The 21,461-nt window shown below is 48.6% G+C and overlaps 1 long non-coding RNA gene across 4 annotated transcripts; it reads right to left on the minus strand.

The window, feature by feature from the left end:
• Positions 1–214: 214 nt before the first annotated feature.
• Positions 215–20,741, minus strand: LOC103348611 (uncharacterized). 4 transcript variants are annotated; one of them, XR_016222943.1, is made up of 4 exons: positions 11,803–11,933; positions 9,465–9,640; positions 4,855–5,053; positions 215–986 (listed from the first exon to the last, which is right to left on the minus strand). It is a non-coding gene; the product is annotated as an uncharacterized LOC103348611 (long non-coding RNA). The 4 variants fall into 4 exon arrangements; XR_016222944.1 differs by lacking the exons at positions 215–986; positions 11,803–11,933 and adding exons at positions 19,924–20,063; positions 20,418–20,741 and having other exon boundaries at positions 3,896–5,053; XR_016222948.1 differs by lacking the exon at positions 4,855–5,053.
• Between the last annotated feature and the right edge of the window lie 720 nt (positions 20,742–21,461).

A 21,461-nucleotide genomic window follows, 5' to 3' on the forward strand; every position in this document is an offset into this window, starting at 1 on the left:
AGGGGCTGCTAATGTCTGGTCATAGCACATTCCCTGCACGACACCTGCCTTGGCCAGCACCCACATGCACTCTCCGTATGGTGAGAGTCCCTGCTCCCTGGGACAGGGCAGACACACAGCAGCTGCACCACGAATATTAGCCCACAGCTAACGGGCTCACAGCCATGCAATCAGCAGCTGTGGACAGGCTATTTCATATGTGCCAGGCCTGAGCTTTTTTTTTTTTAAGATTTATTTATTTATTTGAAAGTCAGAGTTATGCAGAGAGAGGAGAGGCAGAGAGAGAGAGGTCTTCCATCTGCTGGTTCACCCATAATTGGCCCCAATGGCCAGAGCTGCGCCAATCCAAAGCCAGGAGCTTCTTCCAGGTCTTCCACATGGGAGCAGGGGCCCAAGGACTTGGACCATCTTCCACTGCTTTTCCAGGTCATAGCAGAGAGCTGGATTAGAAGTGGAGTAGCCGGATCTCGAACCGCAGGCCTAAGCTTTTTGTCCACAAATATCTTATTTCCTCCCTAGGCTGGCCCAAGAGGCCTGCTGTGAACTTGCTTTTCCCTTTGACCACCAGGACGTGGTAGATGTGAGCTTGTCTTTTAAAGCCCAGGCTTTCAGAGGCTTTGAACTTGAGCTTCCACTTTCTCCACGTAAAGACCAGAGCCTGGAACTCCCATGTGGGTGCAGCGGCTCAAGGGCTTGGGCCATCTTCTACTGCTTTCCCAGGCGCATTAGCAGGGAGCTGGATCAGAAGTGGAGCAGCTGGGACTCGGCACCCCTATGGGGTACCGGCATCGCAGGTGGCTGCTTAATCTGCTGAGCCACAACACCAGCCCCCAGTTTTGTTTTCAAAGTATTATGTTCTTTTTATTCCTTTGTAGAATTTCATTTCCTCTAAAGAGGATGCTGTGGGACCCAGACTTGTTGACAGCACTCTTTTAACTGAGCGTGAGATGCTTTTGACTCTTGGAGTTCGCTCATGGCCTGTGGGCCTGAAGAAAAGACAGGGGCAGAGACAGGGGCAGAGGATCACCACTATCTCCCTCACCGTCACTCGCTGGGGACACACGTGAACAGAACACCCTGTGACAGTTGTCATTCATAGTGGAGTCTCTTGTGTGAACCCTAACAAATAATAGAGCCGAGAGGTGCCCAAGAGGCCCTCACACACGACCGCCTGATGAGAGTGGTCCCTGAAGACCCCCGGAGCCAGCACCTTGCACAGGCACACCCAACCTTGCCCAGAACATGCTTCTGCGAGGACATCTGCTCCTGGTTACCGACCCCTGAGGCAGAATCTGATGTGGTCCTCTGTCACTGCCTTTAAGACCACCGCCTGGCCTCGGTCTTCTAAATGTGCACATAGCTCCCTGTGGCACACCTGCTCCCCTGGCCCTGCTCTGCTGTCCCCGGACACACTTGCTACTCCGTAGAGAACCTCTGCTTACGTAAGTAGGCCATGCTTTCGCTGCCTCAGGACCTGCGGCCTTTCGGTGACCACAGCCAGTGACATCTGACTATATATAAACAATGTAAACAAATGGGGCGGGCAGCTGGGGTAGCTGCCCCTCAGGATGCCTATGTCCTGTATTCGAGCACCTGAGTTCAAGCCCCAGCTCCACTTCTGATCCAGCTTCCTGCTAATGTGCACCCTGGGAGGCAGCAGGTGGTAGCCCAAGTACCTGGGTCCTTGCCACCCATGTATGAGACTCAGATGGAGTTACCAGCTGCTGGCTTTGGCCTGGCCCAGCTCTGGCTGTTGCGGCATTCAGGGAGCAAACAAGCAGATGGAAGAACTCTCTCTTTCTAATAAATATTTTTTCTAAAGATTTATTTGAAAGAGTTACACAGAGAGAGAAGGAGAGGAAGAGAGAGAGAGAGAAAGAGAGAGAGGTCTTTCATCTGCTGGTTCACTCTCCAGTTGGCTGCAATGGCCGGAGCTGAGCCGATCTGAAGCCAGGAGCCAGGAGCTTCTTCTGGGTCTCCCATGTGGGTGCAGGGGCCCAGGGACTTGGGCCATCTTCTACTGCTTTCCCAGGTGCATTAGCAGAGAGCAGGATTGGAAGTGGAGCAGCCAGGGCTCTAACCGGTCCCTATGGGATGCCAGCACTGCAGGCAGCAGCTTTGCCCGCTATGCCACAGCACCGGTCCCTAAATAAATATTTTTTAAAGAGATTTATTTATTTATTTGAAAGCTAGAGATTCACAGAGAGAAAGAGAGACAGAGAGAGCAAGAGGTTGTCTATCCGCTGGTTCACTCTCCAGATGGCCACAACCGCTGGGGCTGAGCCGGGCCAAAGCCAAGAGCCAAGAACTTCTTCCAGGTCTACCATATGGGTGGCAGGAGACCAAACACTTGGGCCACCTTTTCTCTGCTTTTCCCAGGCCATTAGCAGGGAGTTGGATCAGAAGAGGAGCAGCTGGGATAGGAACCGTCACCCAGGCAGTGGCTTGACCCACTGCACTATAATGTAGGCCCCAATAAACAAGCCTTAAGAGTGTGTGTATGTCAATTATTATATTCCACATCCTTGCCCCCACAGAAGGGAGACTTCAAAGCAGAGACACAAGGGGGAGCGGGACTTGTTCAACAGTGAGAGAGTGAGCGCACACTCGCCTGCGGGGGTGGGCCACCCCACAAGGACACTTGCCCGCATGAGTGGCCCGAGAGAGAACGGGAGAGGTCAGAGACCCACCAACAAGAGCCAGAAGCCAAAAGACCAAAGGGGCCACACCCACACGCAACAGCTGTCCCCTTTACGGGACGGGAGGTGGGGCCCCAGCTGAATATACAAATGGGGGAGGGGTTCAGTGTTCGGGAGGCTCCCTGGGAGGTTCACGGCACCTCCACATGGCGTCCAGATCACGGCGTCTCCTACTTCCTGGTCTGGAATGAGACACAGGTGCATCATGGGACAGTAGGCCGACTTGATTCCCGTGGAAGGGATGGAGTTAGGAGACACAGCCCAGGCTGGCTCCCAGGAAGCCCAACCCCTGAGTGGCTCCTGGCTTCCTTCTGGTCCCCAGCTGGGTCACTAGGTCACCAGCCCTGACCCTGGAGGATCCCTCTCCTAAGCAGCTGCGTGTGTGCGTGCAGACGTGCGAGGCGGCACTGGGAGCTGTTCCCACTCTAAGGAGGCGCAGGAGGGTAAAATACGGTAAAGTGACTGGAGAGCGTTGCTGAGGCAGCAGACTCTGAGCGCTGTGGGTGAGCGGTCGGGGTGGGGGCAGAGGCTGTTCCTCTGGGGTGCTGTGCGTGGTGCCGGCAGGACCTGGAGCTGCTGGGCTCCATGCCCTTGGGGGCGGCTCTCCTGTTCCCGCGCGCACGCACACACACACACCCATTCACAAAAACAGTGCTGACGCACTAGGCTGGGGACGACAGCCCTCAGCTGTTCCCCTCCCGCCATGAAGGTGGCTCCAAGTAGAGCCGAACCTAGGCATCGCGGGAGACTGGTAACGGGATTCCCCCCCCCCCCGTTGGGATGCACCGTCCCTTGTATTCATGGTGGTGATTAGCAGCGTGCCCACGCAATCCTCCTGTGCACATGAGCTCACCTCTGCATGACGCAGAACACCAAACGCAAGGCAAACGCCGCGTAAGCAGCTGTCATCCTGTGCTGCTTGGGGACACGCGACGAGAAAGCAAGTCTGTGCACGTCGGGTCCAGGTGTGCTTGGTTGAGTGGGCAGGTGCAGACCCCTCCAGATGCTGAGGGCTGAATGACCCCCTAAAACCCAGCGCTCTGGCCCATTGCTACCCAAGCCAACCTGCACTCACCTGAGGCCCCGCCCTCCCTGGCTGAGGGTTTTTTCTCCGCCTCAGTGCCCAGACTCCTTCAGAGAGCAGAAATTGTCTCCAGCAGCGCTTCTGTGCAAAAGGGCCAGGAGCCTGGGCTGCCTGCGGCTGGGAGCGCCTGGGCCCCGGGTCCCGCACATCAGCAGGTGGCCCAGGAGGGAGACAACTGCTCCCGAGCCCCAGCCCGGCCCCAGGCGGCAAGCTGGTCCCAGCGGAGTCAGAGCCTCTGGAGCAACAGGTGCTGGCTTGTGGACACTTAGAGATTGAAAGGTACCCAATTACAGGCTTGGTGGAGCTGCTTTCTCTAAATTAAGAAAGTACCGATTCCTCCGCTCACAGAAACCGCTGACGGCTTTGTTTCCAAGCTGGCAGGAGCAGAAAGAAGCCGAAAACTTATTTCGCAGGTTCTGCTCATTCAAGGCTATTTTTAGATCTTTTTCCTAAGTAAGTGCACCAGAATAGCATTTGCCTTGAGAATCCCCATCTGTCGGGAGCCCTGGGCTCCACACGACCCAGGCTGGGCATGGAGCTGACCCAGGCTGGGCATGGAGCTGACCCATCACCAGGCGGCAGGAGGGAGGAGGGAGCTGCCCTGCACCAGCGTTCAGGGAATGCATTAAAAACAGTCACAGGCATTTTACATGCTCATTAAACAACTATGGATAGGTTTTATTTATAAACCGAGAACCACACAAAAAAAATGCCCTTGGCTTTTTAAAACCAAGTTCAAATAGTCCCTTGTATTTAAAGAGGTCTCTTTTTAAAAGGCCACACAAGCTTATCTTGGTTGTTAAGATAAAAATTAACCTATGGAAAAGAAAGCCTACTCAGAAAGCTATAAACAGGCTCCTGCCACCTCTCCCTTCCGGTGGCTGGTGGCCGCTCCCTCCCTCTCACTCACAGCACCCCCTCCCCCACCCAGGGGCGGGGGGGGGGAGGGGTGACTCACGCACTTCTGTGGAAGTGCAGGCGGTGCATGATACACAACAGAGAATGGGAATCTGACATATGAGTAGCCTGGCCCACAGGCCCCGCTTGGAAATGACATTTGGTTGGACTCACCCAGGAAGCTGAGAGCTGGGGGCTTCCCAGGCCAGGTTGGAGGCCAGGCAGGGGTGAAGTGGGGGATGTGGGGGGGTGCTGCCCTGCTTTGCCTGGCCTGGCTGGGGCTCTGCATACCCTCTCTCAGCCTTAGCTAATTCCTCCCTCGCCGGATCACCTGTGTCTTCAATGCCATTTTTCTCCTACAGGTCAAAAAATCCTGCAAGGAAGATTGCAGATTAAGTTAAACTTTTACTACCAAGGTAATAAACTCATCCCAACCACAGCCCCTCTTTAGGGCAAAATGGACCAGCAGGGGTTTCTAAAATAATTACCAACAGGAAATCATGGGTGTGAGAGTTCTCTCTCCTCCTCTCTTCTCTCTCTCTCTCCCTCTCTCTCTCTCTCTCTCTCTCCCTCTCTCTCCCTCTCTCCCTGTCTCTCCCTCTCTCTCCCTCTCTCCCTCTCTCCCTGTCTCTCCTTCTCTCCCTCTCTCTCCCTCTCTCTCCCTCTCTCCCTCTCTCCCTCTCTCTCCCTCTCTCCCTCTCTCCCTGTCTCTCCTTCTCTCCCTCTCTCCCTGTCTCTCCTTCTCTCCCTGGCTCTCCTTCTCTCCCTCTCTCTCCCTCTCTCCCTGTCTCTCCCTCTCTCCCTGTCTCTCCTTCTCTCCCTGTCTCTCCTTCTTTCCCTCTCTCCCTCTCTCCCTATCTCTCCTTCTCTCCCTGTCTCTCCTTCTCTCCCTCTCTCCCTCTCTCTCCCTCTCTCCCTATCTCTCCTTCTCTCCCTGTCTCTCCTTCTCTCCCTCTCTCCCTCTCTCTCCCTCTCTCCAAATCCATAGCGCTCAGGAAAGCCAGCACTAGAAACTTGCTAAGTGCAGTTATGACACAGGGTTTGCCAATGGTGGTGAAGTTCACGTGAAACCTGAGCCCAGCCAGTGGCTTCTTATCTGTGTCCCATTCCGGGAAGCAGGAGTCAGCGCCTGCACGTATCGCAGGCATCGTGGTGAGGGCCTGCTTCCCTCCCCCTGCTTCTTCTGCTAGGGGGGGCGGGCTGGAACACACAGATTCCCAAAGGACGCCTCCAAAGTCAATGTTTAACCACTTTATTGGCTTTTGGCGGAGCCAGGTTGAGAGAAGGAGGCCAGGGACAGGGACGGGGCCAGTCCTGGCCATCCTTTGATTTTCACACTGCACAGCCCGCTTTCCCACTCGAATACCCCGGCTGCCACTGCTGTCACACGAAGCCATCAAAAGCACTAAGAAAACAAGGTCATTGCAAAGTCCTTTCTTAGAAGGCAAGAACCGGCAGCGAGGGCTTGCGAGGCGGGCAGGCTGGTAACTCCCACTTCCTCCCTCCCGTTTTCCTCTCTCCTTTTTCTCACCTAGCAGAGACATCAGGGAAACTGTTCAAAAGAAAGACAAGCAAGTGTTCTCTTGCTCACAAGCTTTCTTTAAGCAACAGGCTGGCAAAGTTCGCCTGCGCAGCCTGATCATCTCGCAGAAGCACAGAGCGGCTGACGGCTCGCTGGGCACTAGGAAACAGGGCTGCCCCTTTGTCGGCCATGTGGACAGCAAACCATTCCGGGGAGCCCAACCTGAGAACACCTGCACTTCTTACCCTCTGCGAAGACAGAGGACAAAATCCCCACTAGAATGAAATGATGACGTGGGTGGATCTCCTACCATACAGAACCACTCTTACGGCTTGGGGAAAACAGTGCCATATTTGTGACAAACAAATTTACTTAGGTGGCAGCAACAGGGGTCTGAAGAACCCTGAGATAAGCCAGCGGGCTCCTGGGGTCCACAAAATATGCACTGGTGGTGGTGGGGGGGTCACCGTACTGCAAGTGTAAAGGTAACAAAGACAGGAGCTTGGACAGGTACCCCCCCCTCCCCGGCCCGGCACCATGTGGCACCTGCTGGAATCAGACACCAAGTGTGGTGGGTGTCACCTGCTTGTCCAGCTTACTCCAATCCAGAAGTCCTAATGAGGCTGCCAAGCAAAACAGCCCACCTCCTCCCACCAAGGCCTTGGGTCCCTCCCGCAAATCTGCAGGGGGAGTGGAAGGGGGGCTGGGAGCACCATCTGCTGCAGGGGACAAGGAGAGGTGGGAGAAGAAAGCCGGGTCCTGGGAGCAAAGGAGACCACGGGGCCAGCTGCCCCTGAGTCTGTGGATCTCTTTTTCCTGACTGGCTCCGTTTAAGCTGAGGCTAGAACCATAAGGGTTCAGATACAGGCGCCAGTGCCCTATCCATGGGCTTGTCCCCATGGCTGGCTCACTTGCCCAGGAGCGGCTGTAGCTGCCCGCCCCTCTGGCTGGCGTGGGTGCTGGAGGAGGCCACCCACTGTCCCCTGCCCCATATCCTCTCCTTCTTCTTGCTCTAAGGCAGACTGCCTGAAGCTGAGGTCAGGAGAGCACCCTGGGCCCACTGTGGAAGGCAGGCGGCCTTGCAGCCCAACCACTCTAGCAATTTGCCAAGAATCACACTGCTGACCACTGGACAACTGGTGCCTGCCCTGCCTCGAAGTTATGGAAAGTTTTTTTTTTTTTAATATTTATTTGAAACAGTTACAGAGAGATGGGGTGTGTGTTTGTGGGGGGCTTCCATCTGCTGGTTCACTCCCCAAATGGTTGCAATGGCTGGAGCTGAGCCAATCTGAAGCCAGGAGCCAGGAGCTTCTTCTGGGTCTCCCACAAGGGTGCAGGGGCCCAAGGACTTGGGTCATCTTCCACTACTTTCCCAGGCATATTAGCAGGGAACTGGATCGGAAGTGGATCAGCCAGGACTCAAACTGGCACCCATGTGGGATGCTGGCGCTGCAGGCAGAGGCTTTATCTCACTGCACCACAGCAATGGCCCCCAATTCAGGTTTTAAGGGGTCTCTTCCCAGCCCAGGACACAGAGACCAAGACCCCCAAACTACATATAGAAATATGAGGGTTGTGGGTGGGAGGGACGGTATGGGGGGGAAGCCATTGTAATCCATAAGTCGTACTTTGGAAATTTATATTCATTAAATAAAAGTTAAAAAAAAAAAAAAGAGATATGAGGTGGTTGGGGCCGGCATGGTGGCTCACTTGGTTAATCCTCCACCTGCAGTGCCGGCATCCCATATGAGCACTGGGTTCTAGTCCCGGTTGCTCCTCTTCCAGGCCAGCTCTCTGCTGTGGTCCGGGAAGGCAGTGGAGGATGGCCCAAGTGCTTGGGCCCTGCACCTGCATGGGAGACCAGGAGGAAGCACCTGGCTCCTGGCTTCAGATCGGCACAGCTCCAGCCGAGGCGGCCATTTGGGGAGTGAACCAACGGAAGGAAGACCTTTCTCTGTCTCTCTCTCTCACTGTCTAACTCTGTTAAATAAATAAATAAAAATCTTAAAAAAAAAAAAAAAGAAAAAGAAACATGAGGTGGTGCATGAGCCAGTGGGGCGCTAAAGACCCCAGTCAAGAAAATCTCTCCAACCTCCCTTCAGGAGGAAACCCTTTCAGCAAGAATCTCAGTAGCAAGAAGCGCCAAGGCCTCCATCACTGTCAGGGAATCGGTCAACAGAGGATGTGTGAGCCCTGCAGCCCGCCAGTCCCTTCTTGTCCCGTGGGCTGTGTGCCCTGGGGCTCTCAGGGCGCTGTCTACCCATTTGTTAGTGGCTTTGCACCAGGCACCAAGCCGGGTCCATAGCACCGAGCCCCGAGGGGACTGGAGGGAGCTGGAGACCTGGCCTCGGAGCCCTGGGCGGCCCGACTGAGCAGGGTGCTGGCATTTGCGGCTGGAGAGGAGGACATGCGTTAAGGCAAGAGTATTAGTTTGTTCCTTGTTGCTGTAACAAAATCCCTGAGGCCGGGTACTTCATAAAGAAAAGCAGTTTATTTAGTGCACGGTATTGGGGGCTGAAAGTCCAAGATCCCGTGGTCCCTCTGTTCAGCTTCCTCCCATGAGGCCCTCGGGGCGGGTGGCTTGGCCATGCCTGGAGAATCCCCACTGAGCAGGGGAGAAACCCGTGCCCACAGCCACCCAGGGCTGGACTTGCTCGTTCTGCAACAGCGCCCTCTTGTGGTAACTGATCAGAGCACCACACAGTCCCTGAGGAGGGCGGGGTCTTCAGTGACCAAACCACCTGCCACCAGGTCCCACCATCCTGATGCTGCCACACTGGGGACCAAGCTTCCAGCACATGAACCTTTGTAGGGGAACCACATCCAAGCCACAGCAGCAAGTGGGGCCTGGCTGCATAAGAGATGCACTGTGTCCCGGGCATGGATGGCAATCCCCTGCCTCTTTCTCTTGCAGAAGGCCTCTCCTCCTCCAAGCTCAGCTGCCCACCCCTCTGGCCACAGTGAGTGCCAAGGATCTCAGCTAGCGCCCTCACAGGCCTCTCCTGTGAGTTGGGACCCAGGTAAGGGAGCCCCCTTCCTGCCTGGAACTCAGCTATGTGGCTGGGTGCTTCCCTCAGACACAGGCCCAGGGGACAAAGGCACACAGCAGAGACCACACATGCTGGGAGTCAGACAGCAGCCTGCAGCCTCAAGGCGCGGCCCCTGGGTGCCAACCGCACTCATGATGAAGAGTCCCAGCGCCCCCGGCTTTCAGACTGTTCTCCAGGGATAAGGTCGGAAAGTCTGTAGAATTTTAGTTTACCTTTGTAGGGACGTGGACTCCGTAACAGTCAGACTGTAACTTCATACAGTGTGTGAGAATACGAGAGTCGTATATTTGTGGCTCCGAAAATGTTTAACCAAATCAACTATAAATTCAGTCGTTAGCTCATCAGATGGAGCACGGTTCAATAAATCTGACATTTTTCAACAGCAAAACTGGAAAACACATAAGGCAAAATTAAAATAGGGTAGAAGAGTGTTCACACAGGAACCAATCTCCTATCAAACTCCCACTCGTTTAAAAAAAAAAAAAAATCCTAAATAGGTTTCTCTGTTTTGCTCAGTAGCTTTAAAACAGTTGTTAATCATGTTCACATCAAGGAGCCAAAATCCGTTCAGTTATTTCTGAAGCAGGGACTCTGGAGCCTGCTCTGAGTCTCCCATGCTTGTGGGACGAGAGTTATGTCACACAGTTAATCGTTTCCAGGATGCCTGCAGTCAGGGTAATGAAAAACTTCTTGTGCAAGCGGCTATTAATCAGTGGTGCGACATTGCAACATGTGTCCCGAAGCACGTGTCGTGGGAGCAGGGTACAGGCCGCATAATGCAGGCCAGTGTTCGTGCCTCTGCTGACCTTTGCCGAAGCAGAACTGGAACCATGTGATGTGAGCTCCCTGCCAGCAGTCACTTATGGCCCACAATTAAGTTGGATGATAAGGAGAAATAGACATTTCAGTTCCTTCAGAGCCCTAGAAGGAAGCTGCTTTGAAGTCCTTGACTTCTGGCACAGGGTCGCGGCTGGCTTGGATGCAGCACTCTTGATCATTATATTAAAAAAAAAGAAAACACTATCCCTTTGACATTGAAATCAACTTAGTTTGCACGAGTGGTTCTTGGCATTTGTGCTAGAAACAATAGACACGACCCCACAGGAATATTATTTTATACACAAGGAAAACAAAAGGGTCAAAAGAGGCTGGGAGCCAAAGACGTAGGCATACTGCATCAGCTCTCGGTCCGTCATGTTTGATGTTCTTGAGCAACCCTGTTAGCGAGAAACTATTACTTAATCCTGCCAGTATTATCCAAAGAGAACACTTGCGAAATACGTCAGACAAATATGCTGTAATTATTACATGAATAAAGAGATTGTGTAGCATAAACTGTTTGTGTAACATCAAGACAAACTCTTCGGGAGCCGACCAGTAATTAGCCACGTAACAACAATGAGGCCTGTGTCTGAGAGGAGGTGGGATGACTTCATGTGGTCTTCTGCCCACAGAGTGGTCACAGCGGACAGCGTTGTTTTCAATAACACCTTCACCTAATGATTCCTCTGAAACGGAACCACTGGCCACATGCACATTCTAGTAGCCAGCTAGAGCAAGCCTGGTTCCCCCACTGGATACTGGAAATAATAAATCATCAAATTTCATCTTATCTGTACTTTTTTTCTTTTAAGAGAAGGACTCTCAGATTCCATCATCAGCAAATGCTCACTGAACTTGATATCCTGCCCAAGGTCCGACAAGCTCAAACGGATGAGCAGTTTTGGCATCACGGTATAAACACCCAACACTGGCACAGGAACTTAAGAGCAGGGGAGACAACTTTCTGTAAAGCACAAAACACAGCCGATGCTGGGATTTCAGTAACTAACTTCTGATTGTTACTCCTTGAAGGCCTCGTTTCTAGATTGATCTACTTTGCTTTGTGGCTCTTGGTTAAGTCACTGGGGGCTGAGTGAGCAGAAATTCTATCCCGGACCACCCACCCCGATGACAAAACAGGGGCAGCCTCCCTGGGCTCTTCCTTACGACACACGCTTGTAACACAACACAGCAGTGAATTCCACCCTTTTGGCTGCTGCTAAACGTGCCATCTGGGGAGTAAAGTAGAACTCAACAGACGTCAGTTTTGCCGCCCGAGTGGCCAGGAAACTCCTCTACACACCTTGCCGAACAGTAACAGCCCGTGCTGTGTACACACGCTTAACTAGGGCCAGTGGGTGAGGGGAGCGGCGGTGGAGGAAGCGCACGGACAGCCACCCAAACTCTGGTCTTCCATAGGCACCAGCAAAAGCACTCGCAAAAACTGTCTAGAAAACTCTGTAAAAATATCTCAGAATGTAGCCAAAGACTTAGCACCAATCTGAGGATCATTTACTCCAGGAAAAAAAGTAACTGAACCTCAGGCAGAACAGGACGTGACATTTTTTTTAACTTGCTCTGTTCCACCCTCTTGTCCCAGCACCAAATACACTTTGAAAACCAAAGGGCTTGCAATCATCGTAGTCACGTGTCTTGTCCATTCCTGGAGCTGTGACAGAATACAACAGACTGGAGCATTTGTAATTGAAAAGAAAACTCAGTTCTCACATTCTTGGGGGCTGGCAGGTCCAGTATCTGGCATCTGGTGAGGGCCTTCTTGGTATCTGGTGTCTCATGTTACAGCATGGTAGAGGGCAGCACACCATGGTGAGAGAGGAGAGAGAGCGAGCAAGCGAGCGGGAGCTCTTTTATAATAAAGCCACTCCCAGAACAACTAACCCACTCCTGTAACAATGGCGTTAGTCCATCTGTGAAGGTGGAGCCCACAAGGTTTAATCATATCTTAAAGGTCCCGCCTCCTAATACCGTAATAAGGGACAGTTAAGTTTCAACATGAGTCTTGGAGGGGACATTTGAACCACAGCACTGTGCAAACTGACAGTTGTCCAAGATCCCTGGTCCTAGAACCCTGTCATGATCTGATCTGTTGGTCAGTTCCCTGGAGACTCACTAATGGGCAAGCCCCTTTCACAGGCCTTGCCTTTATTTGTCCTGACTCATTGGAAAGGGCTTTTACCCACAGAGCATTTGCAGGCAGTAGTCAGGGACAAGTGCTGACTATCAGAGCCAGCTGGGGCAAATGAGAAGCAGGTCAGAAAACCTAAAAAGGGAAACTGGGGAATGAGACATCCATACTGGGTCATGAAAACCTCAGACATATTCCACGGAATCTGGAAGGCCACCTGCACGTGTGGGGCTATGTGGAGACTCATGAAAGACTGAGTGAAAGACTCTCACCTCTGACTGACCATGAGGAGGAAGTGAATGCTAAGGCAGAGCTGTCAACCGTCGGCCGTTCGTGCTTCAACGTGCTCACAGAGCCCCTCAGCAAGGGCTGGAGGCTTCGCAGTTCTAGGCACTTAAGGAACTGTCAGTCCATTCGCTGAGCTGACTGAGCACAGACTTCCATGACCACATACAACAAATACAGAATTAGCCCTGCAAGTCCATAAGCAAACAAATTACAACGATGATGAAGGGCAACTACAGACCTGGATGGGGAGGGGACCCGAATGTTCAGATTGCCACATTGTATTATTTAAAATGCTCACTCTTCAACAAAACATTACGGGACTTGCAAAGAAACAAGGAAGTATGACTCATACAAGTAAAAAAAATATATGCAATAGAAACTGTTCCCAAGAATGCCCATATGTCAAAATTAACTAGAAAATATTTTAAAACAGCTATTTAAAATGTGTTCAAAAAACTAAAGTAGAATGATGGGATCTCACTGAGCAAAGACTACCAATACCAAGAAATTTGAAACAAAGACAATTCTAAGACCGAAAATACTGTAACTGTAATAAAAAATTCACTAAATAGTCTAAAAAGCAGATTTGAGATGAAAGAGGGAAGAATCAGTAAATGCAAAGACATCAATAGAAATGATCAATTCTGAAGACAGGAAAAAAAATCCAAGGAAAATGAACAACCTCTGAGACCAGTGGGATGTCATCAAGTACACTATCAAATGCCAAGGGGAAGGACAGAAGGAGGTAGAAAGACAATGGACAAAAATGTCCCCAAATCTGGCAAAAGTCATAAATCTACACACCTGAGAAGACCGATACAATAGGATCAACTCAAAGAGATACACATGTAGACACACTCTACTAAAATTGTCCAAGACAAAGACGCAAACAGAATCTTGACAGCAGCAAGACAGAAAAGCAAGTGGTCACACACAGGTATTCTAAGGTGAACAGCCACACTTTCATAAGAAATCACGCGGGCCAAAAGTACTGAAGGCAAAAGACTGTCAGCCAAGAACCCTACTCTATGTCTAGCAAAATTACCCTTCAAAAGTGAAGGAAAAATCAACATATCCCAAGAAAACAGAAAAGTGAAAATCTCTCATAGTACACCTGTCCTACGAGACATACTACAGGGAGTCTTTTCAGGTTGGAATGAAAGGACACTAGCCAGTAACTCAGATCCACATGAAAAAGCTGCTTTTTCTCCAGTCCAAATTAAAAGGCAAGTTCACAAAGCAGCCATTATAAAGCTGTTCTGATGAGCTTATAATGCATAAAGATTTAACTTCTATGACAACAATAGGACAGAGTATGGGGGAAGGTAAAAAGATACATGGGAGTAAAGATTTTATACACTATGAAAATCAAGTTGGCAATAATCCACAACAGACTAGTTAACATAGTAATTGTAATTCCCACAGAATTCATTGAGAAAAGAAGTTGAAAAATATATAGTAAGAGAAATGACAAGGTAATTAAAATGGCACACTAGAAAATACCTAATCAACACAAAGAAGGCAGTAATGGAGGAAGAAAGGAGACAAAAAAGATACAACATGTAGAAAAGAAATCGTAAAATGACAGATATAAATTCTATCTTATTCATAATTATAATAAATGTAGATGTTTAAAAGCTAATCAAATGGCAGAACAGATTTATAAAAAAACATAAAACCCAACATTATGCTGTCTACAAGAGATTCACCTCAATTTCAAAGATACAAATAAGTAGAAAGTAATTCTATACAAAAAATACACAATGCAAAAAGTGATCAAGAGACCTGGAGTGGCTAAAATTAGACAAAATAGATTTTAAAACAAAATGGTTACTAGAGACAGACAAGTAAGTATACTTAATACTGTTAAATGGATTAATCCAACAAGATGACATAACAATTATAAACACATATGCATCCAAGAGGAAAAGCTAAATCAAAATACATGAGGCAAAAACTGACAGAACTAAAAGAAGAAATAACAGACAACTCAATAACAGTTACAGATTCAAAATGTCACTTTCAGAAATGGACAAAACAACTACACAGAAGACTGACAAAGAAGTAAATAAATGGGCCGGCGCCATGGCTCACTTGGCTAATCCTCTGCCTGCGGCGCTGGCACTCCGGGTTCTAGTCCCGATTGGGGCGCCGGGTACTAGTCTCAGTTGCTCCTCTTCCAGTCCAGCTCTCTGCTGTGGCCCGGGAAGGCAGTGGAGGATGGCCCGGTGCTTGGGTCCCTGCACCCGCATGGGAGACCGGGAGGAAGCACCTGGCTCCTGGCTTCGGCTCGGCGCAGCACCAGCTGTGGCGGCCATTAGGGGAGTGGACCAATTGAGGGAAGACCTTTCTGTCTCTCACTGTCTATAACTCTCTCTCTGTCTCTCTCTCACTGTCTAACTCTGCCTGGCAAAAAAAAAAAAAATTAAAAATTAAAAGAAAGAAGTAAATAAATGTATGAAACACTATGAAGGCACATCTATTCTACAGTCCATCCAACAGCAGCAGCATATGCATTCTTCCCTAGTGTCCATGGAGCCTTCTCCAGGACAGATCATATGCTAGGGCAAAAAACAGGTCTCAGTGAAGTCAAAGAAGACCAGAGTTATATAAAGTCTATTTTCCAACAAACAAGAGAATGAAATATGAAATCAATTTTTTGAAAGGAAAATTCAAAAGTTTGTGGATTAAAGAATAGAGTTCTAAAAAAAGTGGGGGATGGGCATGTAAAACAAGAAATCACAAAGAAAATTAAACACTTTGAGATCCACGTGTCAAAGTTCCCAAGACCACATTCAAGTTTATAAGTCACTGGGAAAACTCCGAGGACTTGGCATTTACTCATATCCATGGCTGGAAGTGTCACAGCCAAAGGACATCAAGCAAAGGATCAAAGGGACAAGATGGCTGGGGCAGACAGGGGGAGATCAGTCCCTTCCAAAGGTCCTCTCGCGGTTGAGTCCCATAGGATGCATTTAATACCCCCAGAAAAGAACTGTAACAATCTCTGTGAAATATGGCCAACACTGCAGTAGACACCGGGAGCCCAGGGTTTTTGGCGGCTGCCATGCAGGCATATTCTACCTGAAAAATACTAAAAACAGAGAGCAAACGTAGAAACCATTGAGGCACAGCTTGTGTCAGTTCTGGGAATGGTGGGAACCTACCAAGATGCCAGTCACAGGCCACTCTTGCCATCAGTCTTTCCCAAGGACAGCAGATTGGGATTATATTAATTCGTTTCTAGCAACACTTAACTAAAACATGGGATGCTGCTACTGCGATGCCCAGAGGAACATGTGGTGCTGCAGATGCCTTTATCGGGGGAAGAAATGTCTTAAATCAACAGCCAAACATCTGTGTCAAGAAACTAGAAAAGTAGGAACAAGTTAAGTTGAAAGCAGGCAAAAGGAGGGATAATAAAGATTAGAATGAAATAATAACAGCAAAAAAAAAAAACAATAAAATGAATAGTGCTTCGGAAAGATCAACACTGATAAACTTAGATAAACCAACGAAGAAAAGACTAAAATTAGAAACAAAAGGGATGTTACTACTGATTTTATAAAAGTAAAAAGGATCACAAAGGACTATTATGAAAAATTATACATGAAAGATTAGGAAAACCAGATTAAATAGGAAAAAAATCCTAAAAAGACACAAACTAATTGAATTTGACTCAAGAGGAAACAGAAAATTTGTATAGAGCCGTAACAAGTAAAGAAACTGAGTTAGCAATCAAAACATTTCCAACAAAGCAAGGAACAGGGCCAGATGGCTTCACCAATGAATTCTACCAAAAAGTAGAAACAGTATCAATCTTGTACAAACTCTTTTGAGACAGAAGAGAAAGGGACATTTCTAAGATCATACTAAGAGGCCACTATTACTCTGATATACCATCAGTCAAAGACATCACAAGGAAACAGCAGACTAATTCCTTACAAACACAGATCCTAAAATCCTAAGCAAAGTGCTAGCTAGCTGTGCCCAACAACATATAAAAGGAACATATGTCACAGACAAGGGATTGATCCCAGGAATGCAAGGCTCAATATTTGAAAAAATCATTCCATGTAACAGCCACATCAACAGAATAAAAATAAGCACTCTGTGGTTACCTCAGTTCGTGCAGAAAAACTACTTGTACACATTCTAACACTCATTCAGGATTAAAAACAAAAACAAATACAAAACACTCAGTAAACTGAATGGAACCTCAACCTCATAAAGGAAATCTTGTGAAAAGATCCACAACTATTTTCACATATAACAGTGAAAGACGAAATGCTCTCCCCTGGGACCAGGAATAAGACAAGATGTTTTCTCTTGCCACTTCTACACAACTTTGCACTGGAGGTTTTAGATAGGGAAATAACACAGGAAAAGGAGTACAAGGTGTCCAGATTGGGAAGGAATTCATAAAACTACCTCTGCAGATGACATGATCTTGTTTACAGAAAACCCTAAGAGAACCACTAAAAGAACTATTACAATTAATAAATTAGCTCAGAGCAAAGGACATTATTTCTGATAACAAAAATCAACTGGAATTCTATGAACTAACAACGAACAGTCCAAAAATAAAACAGAGCCATTCCATTTATCATAGAATCAAAAATAATAAAATACTCGGGAATAAACATGACAAAAAAAAGAAGTTGAAGACACACAGGTAACTACAAAACATGGCTGAAGAAATTAAAGATGAACTAAAAAGAAAAAGAAATCCCTATGTTCAGACATTGGAAATGTTATTGTTCTGAGGGAAATACTCCCCAAATTGATCTTCAAATTTAACACAACGACTTTCAAAATCCCAGATGCCTTCATAGGGAGCAGAAATCAACAGGCTGATTCCACAGCCATAGGGAAATATGAAGAAATCAGAATAACCAAAAAAATCTTGAAAAACTTGGAAGACTCATGCTTTCTAATTTCAAAACTTAGCAGAAAGATACAATAATTAAGACAGCATGGTGCTGCCACGAGGACAGACGAGAGATCAGCAGAGCAGAGCTGCAAGGTTAGAATTAAACTATTACATTTATGGCTAACTGATTTTTGACAGGAGCACGAGGACAGAAAGAATGGTCTTTTCAATTAATGGTGTTAGGACAACTAGAAACCAACAAAAGAATGAAGGTTGGGCCCCCTGTCTCACCCCACCTACAAAAGTTAACCCAAAATTGATCAAAAACCTAAATGTGAAGTCTAAAACTTCAGTCAAAAACGTAAATCTTCATCACCTTGTATTAGTCAGCAGTTCCTTAGAAATCACACCAAAAGTACCAGCAACAAAGGAAACAGCAGATAAAGTGTCACCAAAATTAAAGATCTTTTTGTGCTTTCTAGGACACCATCAAGAACATGAAGAGACTACCTAAAGAACGGAAGAAAAGATTTGCAAATCACACATCCAACAAGGGACTTGTATGCAGAATATATAAAGAACACTTACAAATAATAAAATGACAACCCAATTAAAACTGGGCAAAGGTTTGCACAGATATTTCTTCAAGGAGGATACACACATGGCCAACAAGCCGTGGTCACCAGGAAACTCCAAGTCAATATCACAGTAAGACACCACTTTACACCCACTAGGATGGCTACAATCAAAGAGAAGGTCACACGTGTTAATGAAGATGTGGAAAAGTAAGAACCCTCAAACATTGCTGGATTATAAAAATGGTGCATCTGGTCAGTTTTGAAGTTATATAACCTAGTAATTCTACTTGTAGCTAAACCCAAAAGATAAACACTATGTCAGTCTTTGTTAGAAGAGAGGTTTAACAATCACAAGTCACACTGTGTGCATTCCCACAAAGACCACAGGCAAAGAAAGTCACTCTTCAGTGTTATGTGCACACTTCCATTGGTGTTGAGTGGGCACCCAAGAGTCCCAGGCAGGTGTCAAGAACAAATATCCCAATCTCTTCTACAATGACTAGAATGTCTTTCCACCACGTCAGATGTAGGCTGTCGTTTTGTTTCCTATGGTGTGTCACCATTTCTTGTACACACACACACACACACACACACATATATACGTATATTTAAATATTTGATTTTTTTGAAAGGCAGAGTGACATCAAGAGAGGAAGAGACACAGAGAAAGAGATCTTCACTCTGGGCCAGACCAAAACCAGGAGCCAGGAACTTCATCCAGGTCTCATCCATGTGGGTGGCAGGGGCCCAAGGACTTGGGCCATCCTCTGCTATCTTCTCAGGCACATCAGCAGGGAGCTGGATGGGAAGTGGAGCAGCCGGGACTCAAACCAGCGCTCTGATACAGGATGCCAGCATCCTAGGCAGCAGCTTAGCCCAGTGTGCCTCAACATGGGCTCCCGTACTTGTATTTTTAAAGCACTCAAATTATAGACCGTATCAAGCAGATTCTGGTCTTCAATAGCAAAGTGTTAATAGACAACTCAAGAGAAATGTTACTCAATGCAAGACAGGCTGCGTCTGAACTTCTCTCGCTTGCCAAACAGTTCTTCACTTTCTGTAAACTGCACAAAGAACTCATTCACCGCGGCTCAGAGGCTGAAAGTGAAAGTGGCTCAGGCTATTTTTGAAAAGGTCAAGAAAGTGCACTTGCCAGTGCTCACAGCCTCCGAGGCCTCCTCTGCACACCACCACGAGCTGCGCGTTGATGACAGGGTGAGCCGACTGCTGCACCCAGACGACTCAGGGACCTGCTCTGGAAAACGGGTTCTGGAGAGACTGCCATCAGAGGACACCTCGGTCTCTCTCAACGCTTTCAGGGCTGAGCCATTTAAAGGCACTTTGGAAGCTAGGGGTCAGCAGAAGCCAAGTCCAGACAGGAAGCCGCCTCTTCATGGCCTGGCCATGGCCCACCATGGCAGTGGGGCAAGGAGGGAGCTGCAAGTGCCAGGCAGCCACACAAAATCCAACAGGTGATGGGAAAGCGGGGTGCTTTCTCCAGGACAATCCTCTCCTGGTCCCTCAAATGTGCCGTAAACACAGCATACGGACAAGGTGATCATTTTTCTTAAAACTCTAAAGGAAAACTCTGTATGCTGTGGAGTATCCCAAGGACCAAGTACTTAGGTAGATACACCTGGGGCAGATACCTGCTCTCTTTGCCCCAAAGACCCAACCCCTAGTGACCAGCATCTGCAGCAAAGGCCCATCTTTCACATCCACTGGGTCTGTGTCGGTGCTCAAGGGAGGCCAGCTAGTGTTGTGTCAAGGACAGAGACTGTCCAAGGGCCCAGGGCTGTCGTCAAGGTCCACCTGTACAAGTTCCCAAGGCACCTGCTCTGTCCCACCACTGCCCACTCTCTGCTTCCATACTCAGAGGCTTCTGGACCCAGGGCAGTGTAAGCAGCAGAGAGTGACAGCGGGGTGGCTCCCCCGCAGACCGCGGCAGCCTCGGAAGGTCTCACCTTCACACGACAACTCCACAGCAGGCAGCTGCCACGTGTCGCTACGTGTCTCTCTCTGTGGTAAACAGTGCAGGTTCTTGGGCATGTCTCCGAAATGGCCATGGCTGTGAGCCCCACCTCCCTATTGCAATTGCTCTGTCCTGAAATGGGAAACAAATGAAATACCACCACATCCACATAAGACTTCAAGAACTATAAAGCACTTCTTTATAGACTGCATCCAGACAGGGTCTTTGCCATCATGAGCAACTACTGAATTCCTTTACAAATCAAGAAGATGCTTTGTCGGTGGCCTCACTGCTGGTTTCAGAAGCGCCCCAAGAGCTCCTGTGTGCTTACAAGGAAACCACGGGGAACCCATGACCCCAGGACATCATGATGTTGAGGACTGACTACCATACTCCAGCTGAGTCTGAGCAGGGCAGGAGACAGCAACTCATCCACCTCCTTGCTCAAATGATGCCCGAGATGCTCCTGGCTCATGTGGCACTCACCTTGCCTTCTTTAGATAGGTACCATCAAACTGCAAGTCCTTCGAAACGTGAGCGGCAGGTTTTAAAGGGACCCGAGTTGAAAGGTCACACACCGCCCCTTCCAGCACCTTGACACACCCGATGCATCATTCACACCCAAGACTGGCTCCGGGGACTTGGTGGTGCCGTCACTGAGGCCCTGAACACAGATGGCAGCACGAATCCTTCTCTCTGCGTCTGTTTGTTAAACTATAAACTGACAACCCCGCTGCCCGAGGCTTTTGTATGAGGCGTGCAAAAGCTTAGAGAGTGAGCGTCTGGTTTGGAGGAGGTGTGGAGTGGGTCAGCTGCGACTGTCACCTGCCAGCCCGGGTCAGCAGATCGTTGGATAAGCACACTTTCCATATCTCTCCAGGTCAGGAGGAAACTCAGGGCAAGGACGCTGCTCCTTCTGGGCCGAGGAACACACACCTCTTTGCTTACACTGTTTGGCTGTTTCCAAGCTCCACAGTGATGAAAAGGTCAATAGCTCTAGGTTCAGTTCCTGACTCCACCCGACATCTGCTGTTTATTTACCACATTAGCAGCAACTAAGTAATAACTTTAAAATGCCTCATGCATTTTTATAACGCATGCATATCATGTATACTGGGATTCCTTAATAGACCATGAGAAAATAACTTTTACTGCGATTTGATAAAGCCCAATAAACATTGACACACATGCTAGCTAATATTTAACTAGGCTGGTAGACAAATAATAGCATGATTAACTCTTTGAAAGTGTCTGCCTGCCGGGACCTTTGGACCTCAAATAAGAGCAAATGTAGGGCAGCACATCACCACAATGGAAATGCAGGGCAAGTGCGGAAGAGGGCCACTTGCCAGGCAGCGGCAAGCCCATATGAAAATACACATTTTCGGTAAGTATTGTATCACGAGTACATGATTGGATCATGAATTCGCCCACGCACAAAGCACTCTTTCTGAGTGCTGCTCGAAAAGTTAAAAGCTGGTGCCAAGCCAACATCTGATAGCTAACAGAGAAACGACAAAGGACGTGATG

This window comes from Oryctolagus cuniculus, chromosome 1, assembly GCF_051225735.1.
Source record: "Oryctolagus cuniculus isolate XC-2025 breed Fujian yellow rabbit chromosome 1, ASM5122573v1, whole genome shotgun sequence".
In the NCBI taxonomy this organism is placed as follows: domain Eukaryota; kingdom Metazoa; phylum Chordata; class Mammalia; order Lagomorpha; family Leporidae; genus Oryctolagus; species Oryctolagus cuniculus.